The sequence below is a fragment of the Ptychodera flava genome, chromosome 21, assembly GCF_041260155.1.
Source record: "Ptychodera flava strain L36383 chromosome 21, AS_Pfla_20210202, whole genome shotgun sequence".
NCBI lineage: Eukaryota > Metazoa > Hemichordata > Enteropneusta > Ptychoderidae > Ptychodera > Ptychodera flava.
In genome coordinates, this window is record NC_091948.1 from 22,482,186 (window position 1) to 22,496,446 (window position 14,261).

The following is a 14,261-nucleotide window of genomic DNA, read 5'->3' on the forward strand; positions in this document are numbered from 1 at the left end:
TTCAGGGACGATGTTTTTCTGATTTTCATCGGAACACAACACGAACTCAATGAATTCATATCAAACATCAACAAAATGCATCCTACTTTCAAATTTTCGTTTGAAAGCTCCTCTCAAGAAATCACATATTTAGACCTGACTATCTACAAAGGTCGTCGGTACAACAAAGAGAATATTCTCGACATCAAGACACACACAAAACCACAGATATTTTCCAGTTCTTACAAAGAAACTCATGCCATCTGGCAGCAACATTCAACGGTCTGATCAAAGGTGAAACATTACCATACATCAGAACACGTAACAACGAAACCGATTTTACACAGAAAGTCACACAATTTAGTGAAAAAAAATTAGTGAAAAATTACAAGATCGACAATATAAAAAATGAAATAGAACGCATTATCAGAGAGACAGATCATAAAAGCAGGAAAAGACTGCTTGAACAACAAAAAGAAACCAATAACGCCACCAACAATACAATAGTCTTCATAACAACGTATAGCCCGTACATCGACACGACAAAAATCAAGAAGGCCCTGACATAAAACTGGAGTGAACTTGAAAAAGACGAAACACTAAAAAAACTGTTCCAAAACCAACCAATAATCGCATATAGATGGAACAGAAATATAGGCCACACACTTATTAGCGCCAGACTTCATCGGATACTTTCTGTAACCATACTACCGTATACAGGCGACATACGGTTTCTATTCCCACTATATCGTACCCGCCATGGCTAAGCGACATTTTACATAAAACAGCCAAACATGATGTACACTTATATTATACACAATAACATACACAAAACGCAAACAACCCAAATATGAACGATGTGTGGAGTTGCTTTCCCTTTACTATCAGTTGCTCTCCCTTTACTAACAACTCATCGTAAAATGGCATCGTTTTTTCTAGCTCTGCCACTATGACGGTTGTTGTCGGACACGGACTTGAACTGAGCTCGCAACCGTTTGATTTTGTTGTGGCATTGTTCCGCTGTCCTCTCGAGTCCCTTCTCCCTGGCCTTGGCAGCGACGTCTTCATACACTTGCCGATCCCTCGACGTGCCGTCCATCATACGGATGACGTTTTCGTCTCTCCAGATTGAAATTAGTAGCCTGATCTCTTCCTGTGACCGATCGTTGCCGCGATCGCGAGAGCTTCTTACTTGAACACCGTCCATTGTGGTAATGACCGAACCCAAGACAGGATATAGTTCGGCATTTAGTTCGGTGTTCTGGTCACATGTGTAAATAGGCCATTGTTTAGTACGGAGCACCGAACCTGGACCAGCCCTCTGACACCGACTTAATTTAGTTCTTTGTTAGTTCGGTGTTGTCTGTTCACACGTCCAACTGACACAGGTTTATATTTATTCCGGTGTCTACTCCGGACTTAACTCCCACGTGTAAACCCCCCTATAGTCATTTATTTTATTTACTACGATCAGTCAGAGCATGAAGAAAGGGAGAGGGACTGACAGTGACAGAAAACTGAGAAAAACTCAATAATAAGCTTATCAATAGTGATTGGGCCGCCTGTGGCGCAACACACAACACAGTACACCTGAACACCGCCGTTGAAGTACAGGGCGCTCACAGCTTTCATCACACAGTAGTCGAATAGACACTATATTGTAAAGAGACCTCTGTGTCGACCACCCTCGCAAACACTCGCTCAGCATCTCTCTTCAGGTGCCCATGTATTTATTGGACGCCCTTCCACTGTGCCATCCAAACGAACTGCCAATACTTCAGAAGGATATCAAACCGAAAGTTTCATTTGGCTATCTTAGCAATGCAGTTGATGCGGCAAGTGCAGCAAAGAGGTGGTACGATATCCTTGCCGCGCGCGTGCTGCTTGACAGTCTAACACCCCTTGCACTGAATGGTATCATCTCACAATCAAAGCTGGGGCCGGACGTCTTTCATGTCGATAATCCAGCGTCCAAAACCGCTTGAGAAAACATCAGGTGAACGCCAAATCAATGATATTTTTTGGTTAGCTGGACATAATATAAGTTGAACCTATTGGCTTAGTGTTAAACGTTTTAACTTGGCTAAATTTGGCCTACTTTTTTCTCGGGCAGTCCTCAGGCAGCTACGGGCAGGACCGGTAAGTTACGATGATCGTATCCGGCGTCCAAACACGGCGAGTCACAAAACCCGGACCGAGACGAGTCGAGACGAGACCAAAAGACCTCCTATCTTACTGATAGAAAAGTTTTTTGCACACAGGCAGCATCTGTACCAATGCCAAGGGGGAAAAAGGGACGTTGTTCCACTTCTGTCTATAGTCAAAGAAGTGATATCCCACTCCTACCATCGACTTATGCTTTTTCATTTTCGTACATTCTAGTCAGTGGTTACATGGCTCTCCGAATCTGAAGCTTAATCTGAGGCTGCCTCAGATTCCATACACATAACATACATGTACTATAGTATCGGTAATATTAATGTAGAAAAATGGTGCAGAGCCACTGTAGGTGCCTGTCAATAGACAAAAGTTGGCTATTGACACGCGGGACGTTTTTCGCCATAAATCACCACATTTTAGTGAAATAAACTGCTCTTCTTCCACGTAAATGAAGAACACATTGTTCTGCCATGTAGTAATTACAAAATGAGTTATAATACGTCGGAAAACAATATTTTGCAATGCTAGCGAAAGCCGTCACGCACGGTATGTCGTACGCGTTCACCGTGTCACTCTAGCATAACCACGGTCCTGCATACGCGTATTTTTGCCGATTGGTGATACTTATTTGGTACAATGCCACCCTTTAGTGATGATGAAGTCCGTTTTGCAGTGTAAAAGTCGGAAAATCTTAGTAGTTCACGTCAGAGAACTGTCATGACAGGCATCGTGATTTCCGATGGCCGCGACATTGACAGCTTGGTCGCTTTCAACATAGCTCCGCATGCCTGCATTGAGAAACGACTATAACGATGGTGACAACGTTCGAAAGCTTCGTCAGCTAATCCAAATAACAAGCAAAATGCACCCGAAGTGTAACTTCACGGCCTAGAACGGCGCGAGGCAAGAGCCAGAGAGAAAGATACAAGGAGTCTCAACACGGGGAGCCGACATTTTAACCTTGACCCCCAGTTCGGGTCAGCACTGGTGTGCTGCCTCCAGGGTATAGCAAAGCCAATGACCTTGGGTACGACAAAACTGTACGCGGAAATTAAAACATTTTGGTAAAAAATTTTTCTCGCTTCAAACATCATATAGTAAACATAGCTATCACTTTTAATATCATGTCTTTCCTTCTCAATGTGCTAAAAAGTTCTTCAATATGGATCTATACTTGACAAATAGGTTTGCTGGGAAGCAAAGTCGCCTTGCCCCCACAAAATTGATTTTAATGGTTTTTAAAGTAATAAACTGGCCCATGCTTCTCAGAATGTTTTACGTAGCCTTTTTTATGCATGAAAATATGGACAAGGCGCCCTAGACTTCAACTTTTAATAGGCCACAATTTAGCGTACACACGTAAACCCGGCGTGTACGATGTTGCCGCACCGCCTGTCAATAGCCAAGAGTTGGCTATTCACACGCGGGACTCGTTAGTCTAATTTTACCCGATTTTAGCGAAACTAAGTGCCCCATGCTTCTCAAAATGTTTCATATAGCCTTCTTACGCATGAAATTATGGACAAGGCACCGTAGACTTTACCGTATACGATGTTGCACCAACGCCTGTCAGTAGACAGAATCCGGCTATTGACAGGCGCCTGTCAATAGACAAAAGTTGGCTATTGACACGCGGGACTTTTTTAGCCAAATTTTACCGGATTTTAGCGAAATAAACTTCCTCATGCTTCTCAGAATGTTTTCCTCTGCCATTTTGTTCGTAAGAATGAACAAAGTCGTCATCTACCTTACCATCCACGGTTTCTTTCAATTGCAAAGGAAAAGTCGAAATATGAGGATAAGAGGTACTGATATTGCAATTGGAGAGTCAGGAATTTCTCCTGAATGGGTTCATCTTTTAAGAATAGTTCTGAGAATAATGTTATAAAGTAACAAAACGTTTATTAGGTAAAAAAAATCAATTTTGTGGGGGCAAGGCGACTTTGCTTCCCCAGCAAACCTATAAAATTTGAGGAACAAGTCCCGCGTGTCAATAGATTTTGACTATTGACAGGCGCGGTGTTGAGGCAACATCGTGCACGGTTAACTTGTGCAATACGCAAAAATGCGGCGACTTTGTCCATATTTCAGCGAAAAGGCTTTGTAAAGCATTCTAACAAGCATGGGGCAGTTTCTTTCGTTAAAATGTGGTGAATTTTGGCGAAAAACTTCCCGCGTGTCAATAGCCATTTTTTGTCTATTAATGACGCCTTTTTCATAGCCGGATTCTGTCTAATTACAGGCGCCTGTCAATGGCCACGGCGTAAAATTAAACATATGAGCTCTGAGTTTACTTTCCTATAACGTGTTTATAAATGGTGAATCTAATTTCTAAAAAATGATTACTTAAAATCCTGTATGTATGTTTCTAATACAAGGTTACCTATTTTGAATTCACAGTAGATATCATAGTAGAATCTGAATCTGGCGCGTTATCGCTTAGGCCAAAATGCCGACGTCGCATCGCAGTTTGCATGTTTCGAGCTCGCCTTGAACTCAAGTTCAAAAACCTCAACAAATCTTTTTTCAGTTGTTCCGATCGTTGATTGTGCTATCTCATGCTTTGTGCATCGATCTTTAACACTCTCAACAAACTGCAAGCTTTCTGTAGTATTGTATATATGATGTATTTACAACGCCTGGCCTGAGGGGTCATCATGGTCTCGTCTCGACTCGTCTCGGTCCGGGTTTTATGACTCGGCGTCCAAACACTGCCCGTCAGGAAATTAGCGCTACAATTATTTATTGACGGCAGCTTTGAGACAGGACTCAGTTATTGTGAGTAAAACTAGACACATATTTTGTAGCTTTCTATAAATGTGGCAGTACTTTTTCGGGGTTGATGCACATCAGCAGGGGCTGAACGTTAACAGCAGCTCTTTGCATTTGGTGTTGAGACATGATCTTGGCAGTATTAAATTGTACGGCAGTCGATCAACGGGTAGCTTGGCCGGTTGGGAAGTCGCTACATTTAGATCTTTCAATCTACGTTTGTTCCTGCAAAGCCATTTTTTAAAATTTGATCCGTAACTTGAAGAACCATTGTGAGTATCTGTTCTACAGCAGACTGACTGCTTCTGTCCGGCTGGCCAGGGACCGTGATGACGCTGCAGTGTACAAACAGCGAAAGGGAGAATAAAACGCCATCCAAGAAATCGGTTTTTGGACCCCATTTCTATAAATGCCTATCAAGTATACATGGCCTGGTAAACACCCAGTACAAGACCCTGCGTCCGTGTTTATTTATGAAGGGAAAATTGTATCGGTGCCCAGTCCCGTTGACCTGATGTGATGACATTAAGGTGCGGAATTGTGTTTTTAACGTTTTTAGAAAAGCTGGAAGTTTAGAAAGCTAAATTAGATTATAAGTGTGAACACTAGAGATCTTGGAAATTAGAAAAAACGTAAGAGTTTATTTAAGTGGATATCTGATAGAAATCCAAATGTAATTTTGTAACAAAAAACACACAGCACAAATGAACCCCCGAATACCGGTCTTTCCAAATGAAAGGTCATAAAATTTTTGCTCATGATATGGTTCTAGCAATAGTAAAGGAGTTCTTACTGTCATTTAATGGCATGGATTTTAATGTAAACAAAGTGGCAAGTGATCCTGGGGGACGATTATTATTACTGATATCGACATTTCACACAAAAAAATTATTATATTTAATTCATATGCACCAAATGATGAAAAAACTCACATGTTATTTTTGTGAGAATTATTTGTAAATATGAAAGACTGTGTTCAAGATTCAAATGCTAAGATTATTTGGGGTGGGGACCATAACATTATTGTGCTTGACCAAATTAAAGATAGAATAGGGGGAACCCTAGACCCTGGAAGCATTCATGTAAGATATTTAAAAAGATAATGGAGTCATTTGAGTTAGTAGATATTTGGAGAGTGAGAAACCCAGATAACAATGCTTTTACTTGGAAAAGGTATAGACCAGATTTAATACAGAGTAGACTGGACTACTTTATAATCAGTGATAATTTACAGTTAGACATCCATTATACAGGTATAATGTCTTGCTTTCTATCAGATCATTCTGCTATTACCCTTGAAATGGGTTGGGAGGAAACAATAAGAGGCCCATCATCTTATTGGAAGCTGAATAATAGCTTTTTGAAGGACAATGATTATATTGAGTTGATTGAGGATAATTTTAAGTCATGGGTTCAAGAAAGTATGTGTATTGAGGATCCCCGAGTCAAGTGGGACTGGCTGAAATATAAAATGAAACAGATGTCAATAGAGTATGGTAAAAAGAAAGCAAAGAAGCGCAAGAATGTTATGAATGATTTAGAACAGAAATTGGTTCATTTGGGAAAAAAATTGAGTGATGCCCCTAGTGAAGAAATTATTTCTGAAATTGATAGGGTTCAAAATGATCTTCAAAATGAGTTTGACCAAAAAAATAGAGGGATCAATCATTAGGTCCAGGTGTAACTGGGTGGAAAACGGGGTTAAAATACCAAGTATTTTCTGCAATAAGAAAAATATGATAGTAGTGGAAGCCAAATAAATAAACTTACTAGGGAGGATGGAATTGAAAATAGGGGACTAGCTAAAATAGATCAGGAAATTAAGAAATTTTATCAGAACTTGTATTCATCTAAACTTGACTATAATACAAGTAGTATGTTAGAAAATAATTGTAACATTCCAAAATTAGATGATGAAATATCAAATTTATGTGATGGTCCAATTACTGAAGATGAAGAACTAATAGCCTTGAAGTCCATGAAAAAAAAAGACTCCTGGAAATGATGGTATAACCTGTGAATTTTATTAACAATTTTGGGCACTTGTTAAAACATTTTTGTTGAACTCCTTTTTAGCTTCTTTTGAACATGGTGAATTTTCACCATCCCAAGGACAAGGTGTTATTTCCCTTATTGAAAAAGAAGAGGAGGATAAAAGGTATCTTCGTAACTGGAGACCTGTAACTTTAATAAATGTTAATTAAAAGATAGTAACAAAGCGTTTGGCAAAAAGGTTGGACAATATTCTTCCTGTGTTAATACATGAAACTCAATCAGCTTTTATAAGAAACAGATACATTGGTGATGTAATCAGACTTATTGAAGGTGTAATGAATTACACGGAAGATATGAATCTTCCTGGTATCTTGATAACAGTTGATTTAGAAAAAGCATTTGACTCACTTGAATGGTCATACCTGTATAAAGTTCTAAAAACTTTCAATTTTGGACAGAGTTTTATAAGTTGGATTAAAACATGTTATAAAAATAGTGAAAGTTGTGTCATAAATAAGGGCACAAATACAGTAGTCCGTGGGCTAGAGGGGGTCTACGTGCCCCCCCCCCCCACAGGATAACAAACCTGTATTTTTCAGAACCCTTGGGATCCCTAGAATACGAAATGGAATTTTAACAGGAAAAATATAGGGACGCAATAGCTGTTATGGTCATGTTTTGAAGGGTACCGCAAAATCACGATTTTCCAAGCCAAATGCATTCTCGTCAAATCTGTCTTCTTTTAAGTCATGTGCTGAGCTCATTTTTTAACATAACCTCACTTGTTTGGTATCATTAGAAAGGGAATTTATTCTTCTTTAAGATGACATATTGCACTATGCAATATCTTCTACAGTTTTTGTCAAATATAACCAAAACTTACCCCTTACCCCAAAATTTAACATTGCAAATTACAGTAAAACTCAAATTTTACCAATTTTTTAGCTAGGCATAATAAAATATGCATTGCTTTGTCTGAAATTTGATTTATTTGATACAGGGACATGTCAGAAATATGAAATAGACTTTTAACAGAAAATATATTGGGAATCTACAGCTGTAACAGTCATATTTTGAAGGGTACCGCAATATAACAGTGTTGCAGATTTGCATGCATTTTTGTTAAAACTGTCTTCTTATAAGTTATTTGCTGACCTTGTTTTTGAATATAACCTGGCTTGTTGGGTATCATTAGAAAGATAATTAACTAATCCTCAAAATGACATATTGTAACATGCAATATCCTGTGTAGTTTTTATGATATATAACCAAAATTTACCCCATACCCCAAAGTTTACGTTGAAAATTTCAGTCATAGCTAAAACCAAATTCTACCATATTTTTAGCTTGACACAAAAACTCTGGCTGTTTTTGCTATTAAATCTGTTTTATTTGGTAGAGAAACATGTCAGAAATATGAAGTAGACTTTTAACAGAAAAAATATTGGGAATCTACAGCTGTAACAGTCATATTTTGAAGGGTACCGCAAAATCATAGTGTAGCAGATTTGCATGCATTTTTGTTAAATTTGTCCTCCTGTAAGTTATCTGCTGAGCTTGTTTTTGAATATAACCAGGCTTGTTGGGTATCATTAGAAAGATAATTAACTAGTCTTTAGAATGACATATTGTAACGTGCAATATCTTGTGTATTTTTTATGATATATAACCAAAACTTACCCCATACCCCAAAGTTTACGTTGAAAATTTCAGTCATAGCTAAAACCAAATTCTACCATTTTTGTAGCTTGACACAAAAAATCTGGCCGTTTTTGCTATTAAATCTGTTTTATTTGGTACAGGAAATTATCAGAAATATGAAATAGACTTTTAATAGAAAAAATATTGGGAATCTACAGCTGTAACAGTCATATTTTGAAGGGTACCGCAAAATCATAGTGTAGCAGATTTGCATGCATTTTTGTTAAAACTGTCTTCTTATAAGTTATCTGCTGAGCTTGTTTTTGAATATAACCAGGCTTGTTGGGTATCATTAGAAAGATAATTAACTAATCCTCAAAATGACATATTGTAACATGCAATATCCTGTGTAGTTTTCATGATATATAACCAAAACTTACCCCATACCCCAAAGTTTACGTTGAAAATTTCAGTCATAGCTAAAACCAAATTCTACCATATTTTTAGCTTGACACAAAAAATCTGGCCATTTTTGCTATTAGATCTGTTTTATTTGGTACAAAAACATGTCAAAAATATGAAGTAGACTTTTAACAGAAAAAATATTAGGACTCTACAGCTGTAACAGTCATATTTTGAAGGGTACCGCAAAATCATAGTGTAGCAGATTTGCATGCATTTGTGTTAAAACTGTCTTCTTATAAGTTATCTGCTGAGCTTGTTTTTGAATATAACCAGGCTTGTTGGGTATCATTAGAAAGATAATTAACTAATCCTCAGAATGACATATGGTAGCATGTAATATCTTCTATTGTTTGAATGATATATAACCACAACTTACCCCATACCCCAAAGTTCACATTGAAAATTGCAGTCATAGCTAAAACAAAAATTCTACCATTTTTTTTACCTAGACATATAACATCTGGCAATTTTTGCTATTAAATCTATTTTATTTGGTACAGAAACATGTCAGAAATATGAAATAGACTTTTAACAGAAAGAATATTGGTATTCTATGGCTGTAACAGGCATATTCTGTGGAGTACTGCAAAATCACAGCAGTGCAGACTCATATGTGTTTTTGTTAACTTTGTCCCATTGTAGGTCATCTGCTGCGCTTATTTTATAACATAACCATGTTTATTTGGTATCATTAAAACGCTAATGTACTACTTTTTAGAATGACATATTGTTATATGCCACATCTGATATAGTTTTCATGGAATATGACGAAAACTTACCCCATACCACAAAGTTTATATCGAAATTTAAAATTACTTTCGTAGCTATCGTCAAATTCTACCAATTTTCTAGCTAGACATAACAAATAAGGCAATGCTTTATATGAAATCTTTTTATTTGGTACAAGGGAATGTCAGAAATATGAAATAGACTTTTAACAGAAAATATATTGGGACTCTACAGCTGTAACAGTCATATTTTGAAGGGTCTCGCAAAATCACAGTATTGCCAACTCGCTTGCTTTTTTGTTAAATCTGTCTTATTATAAGTCATCTGCTGAGCTTGATTTTTTGACATAACCTGGCTTGTTAGGTATCAATAAAAAGGTAATTTACTAGTCTTTAAAATGACATATTTTAATATGCAATGTCTTGTTTAGGTTTCATGAAATAGGACCAAAACTTACCCCATACCCAAAGGTTTACACAGCAAATTACTGCAAATCTGAAACTCTACCTTTTTTTTACAATTTATTAACTTTATATACCAAAGGCAATGCTTGTATGCAATCTATGAAATCTGTGTTTTTGTTAAAAAAGTATGTCACAAATATGAAATTAACTTTTAACAGGAACATAATATGATTTTGTAGCCTTTTGGATCATATTTGGAAGGGTACCCAGGTATCAGGGCAAATTTGCCGAAACACATACATTTGCAATATATGGGTTCCCCCTCGAAAAATGATCCAAATGGCTACTAAATTGTATCATCTTCCCGTTAAAAGTTAGTTTTATACTTGTGACATACTTTTGTAACAAATAAATCAGATTTTAAACAAGAATTGCCTTTTGTATTATGTGCAGCAAAAAATGGTAGAATTTAAGATAAGCCGTAATTTGCGATTTGAACTTTTCGGGTATGGGGTAAAGTTTGACCATATTCCAGGAAAACTATGAATGACATTGTATATTACAATATGTCATCTTAAAGAAGAATAAATTGCCCTACTAATGATACCTCACAAGCCAGGTTGTGTCACAAAATAAGTTCAGCAGATGACTTACAAGAAGAAGAATTTATCAAAAAAGGTGCCAGTTTGCGGTACTGCGATTTTGCATTTCCCTTCAAAATATGGGTGTTACAACTATACAGTCCAAATATTTTTTCTGTTAAAAGTCTATTTCACATTTCTGACATGACCCAGTACCATATACAACAGATTTAATACCGAAACAGAGCTATTTTGATCATGTCTAGCTAAAAATTCACGGAATTTGATCACGTTATCTATGACAGTACTTTCAATATAAACCTTGGGGTATGGGGTACGTTTTGGTCATATTTCATGAAAAATATACAAGATATTGCCTGTTACAATATGTCATTGTAAAGACTATTCAATTACCTTTTCAATGATACTAAACAAATCCAGTTATAATCAATAACAACCTCAGTAGACGACTTATAAGATGACAGATTTAACAAAACCGCATGCGAATCAGGAATACTCAGATTTTGCTGTACCCTTAAAAATACAGCTGTTACAGCTATAGAATCCCAATACTTTTTCTTGTAAAATTTCATTTCATATTTCTGATATGGTCAAGTACAAAATAAAACAGATTTCATACAAAAAATTGTCTAATTTTTTATGTCTGCGTAAAAAATTGCTTGAATTTGACATTAGCTATGACAGTAGTTTTCGATGTAAATTTTGGGGTATGGGGTAAGTTTTGGTCATATTTCATAAAAATCTGTACAAGATATTGCATGTTACAATATGTCATTTTAAAAACTAGTAAATAACCTTACTAATGATACCTAACAACTTACATTATATTCTATAAGAAGCTCAGCAGATGACTTAAAAGACGATAGTTCAACTAAAATGCACGCAAGTCAGGAATACTGAGATTTTCCTGTACCCTTCAAAATCTGACTGTTACAACTACAGAATTCCAATCTTTTTTCTGTTAAAAGTCTATTTTATATTTTTGATATGACCCATTACCGAATGAAATAGATTTCATACAAATAAATGCCTGATTTTATATGTCTAGGTAAAGAAAATGGTAGAATTTGATTTTAGCTATGACTGCAATTTTCAATGAAAATCTTGGGGTATGGGGTAAGTTTTGGTCATATTTCATGCAAACTATAGAAGATATTGCATGTTACAATATGTCATTCTAAACATTAGTTAATTATCTTTCTAATGATACCTAACAAACCAGGTTATATTCAAAAACAAACTCAACAGATGACTTATAAAAAGACAGATTTAACAAAAATGCATGCAAATCTGCAACACTAATATTTTGCAGTACCCTTCAAAATATGACCGCTACAGCTGTAGAGTCCTAATATTTTTTCTGTTAAAAGTCTATTTCATATTTCTGACATGTCCCTGTACCAGATAAAATAGATTTAATAGCAAAAACGGCCAGACTTTTTTGTGTCAAGCTAAAAAAATGGTAGAATTTGGTTTTAGCTATGACTGCAATTTTCGATGTAAACTTTGGGGTATTGGGTACGTTTTAGTTATATATCATGAAAAATATAGAGGATATTGCATATTACAATATGTCATTCTAAAGACTAGTGAATTATCTTTCTAATGATACCTAACAAACCAGGTTATATTCAAAAACAAGCTCAGCAAATAACTTATAGGAAGACAGATTTAACAAAAATGCATGCAAATCTGCAACACTGTGATTTTGCGGTACCCTTCAAAATATGACTGTTACAGCTGTAGATTCCCAATATATTTTCTGTTAAAAGTCAATTTCATATTTCTAACATGTCTCTGTACCAAATAAAATAGATTTAATAGCAAAAACGGCCAGAGTTTTTGTGTCAAGCTAAAAAATGGTAGAATTTGGTTTTAGCTATGACTGAAATTTTCAATGTAAACTTTGGGGTATGGGGTAAATTTTGGTTATATATCATGTAAATTATAGAAGATATTGCATGTTACAATATGTCATTCTAAAGATTAGTAAATTATCTTTCTAATGATACCCAACAAGCCTGGTTATATTCAAAAACAAGCTCAGCAGATAACTTATAAGAAGACAGTTTTAACAAAAATGCATGCAAATCTGCAACACTGTTATATTGCGGTACCCTTCAAAATATGACTGTTACAGCTGTAGATTCCCAATATATTTTCTGTTAAAAGTCTATTTCATATTTCTGACATGTCCCTGTATCAAATAAAACAAATTTCAGACAAAGCAATGCATATTTTATTATGCCTAGCTAAAAAATTGGTAAAATTTGAGTTTTACTGTAATTTGCAATGTTAAATTTTGGGGTAAGGGGTAAGTTTTGGTTATATTTGACAAAAACTGTAGAAGATATTGCATAGTGCAATATGTCATCTTAAAGAGGAATAAATTCCCTTCCTAATGATACCAAACAAGTGAGGTTATGTTAAAAATTTAGCTCAGCACATGACTTAAAAGAAGACAGATTTGACGAAAATGCATTTGGCTTGGAAAATCGTGATTTTGCGGTACCCTTCAAAACATGAGCATAACAGCTATTGCGTCCCTATATTTTTCCTGTTAAAATTCCATTTCGTATTCTAGCGAATCCAAGGATTCTGAAAAATACAGGTTTGTTATCCTGTGGGGGGGGGGGGTTGCACGTAGACCCCCTCTAGCCCACGGACTACAGGTTATTTAAGCAATAATCCCCGCCACACGAGCCGATAGGCGAGTGCTATATGAAGCGAATTGTACCAAAATCGAGTGTATACCCGACTGCGAAGGGGGTTATTGCTATTATACTATATCAACTTGCGTGTATTTGTTGTCTTACTTGGGTATTTTCATCACTATGAGCGCCAAATGCAGAAAACGGACGTCTGAGAAATCAAACGTCGGAAATTCTGCGCCCGAGACCGAGCATTTTTATAAGTTGGGATTCCGTACAGGCACACAGTATCCTACGATAAATACGCATTACGTCCATATCGACATTGCATTTTATTCGCATGCAACATGAACGATACTTGTCAAAAAATACCTGCTGCACTCACACAGAAAATGGGTCAAGAGTTCAAATCAAAAGAAAAAAGTAACAATTTTTTTGTTAATTTACATTTAAAGAACAATACACTCAGTGTGACATTTTTCGGACAGGGTAGTAAATTTCGCCCAAAGTCGTTTAGTAAATGACCAGCAATACGAAATCTTATTACCATACCTTTCGAAACTTTATTGTGGTTATCCTCAAACTCAGTTGACACGACGGGAGTAATATTTCGGGGTCAAAGTTGCCAAAGTTTTGACCCCATGTCGATGGCGTAGTAATCGGACTGCAATCCCAGAAATCGTACGTCGTGTTTGGAATGTGATTAGGAGCTAAGTATTGATAATTTGAAACTTCAAACCACCGATTTTTAATTTCGATGTGTTTAGAAAACTGTATATAAGAATATTCATTATAATTAGTTATGTTTAATCCATGGACGACTCAACTATATTTCGACGTGTATAGCGCTTCGATATCGGACA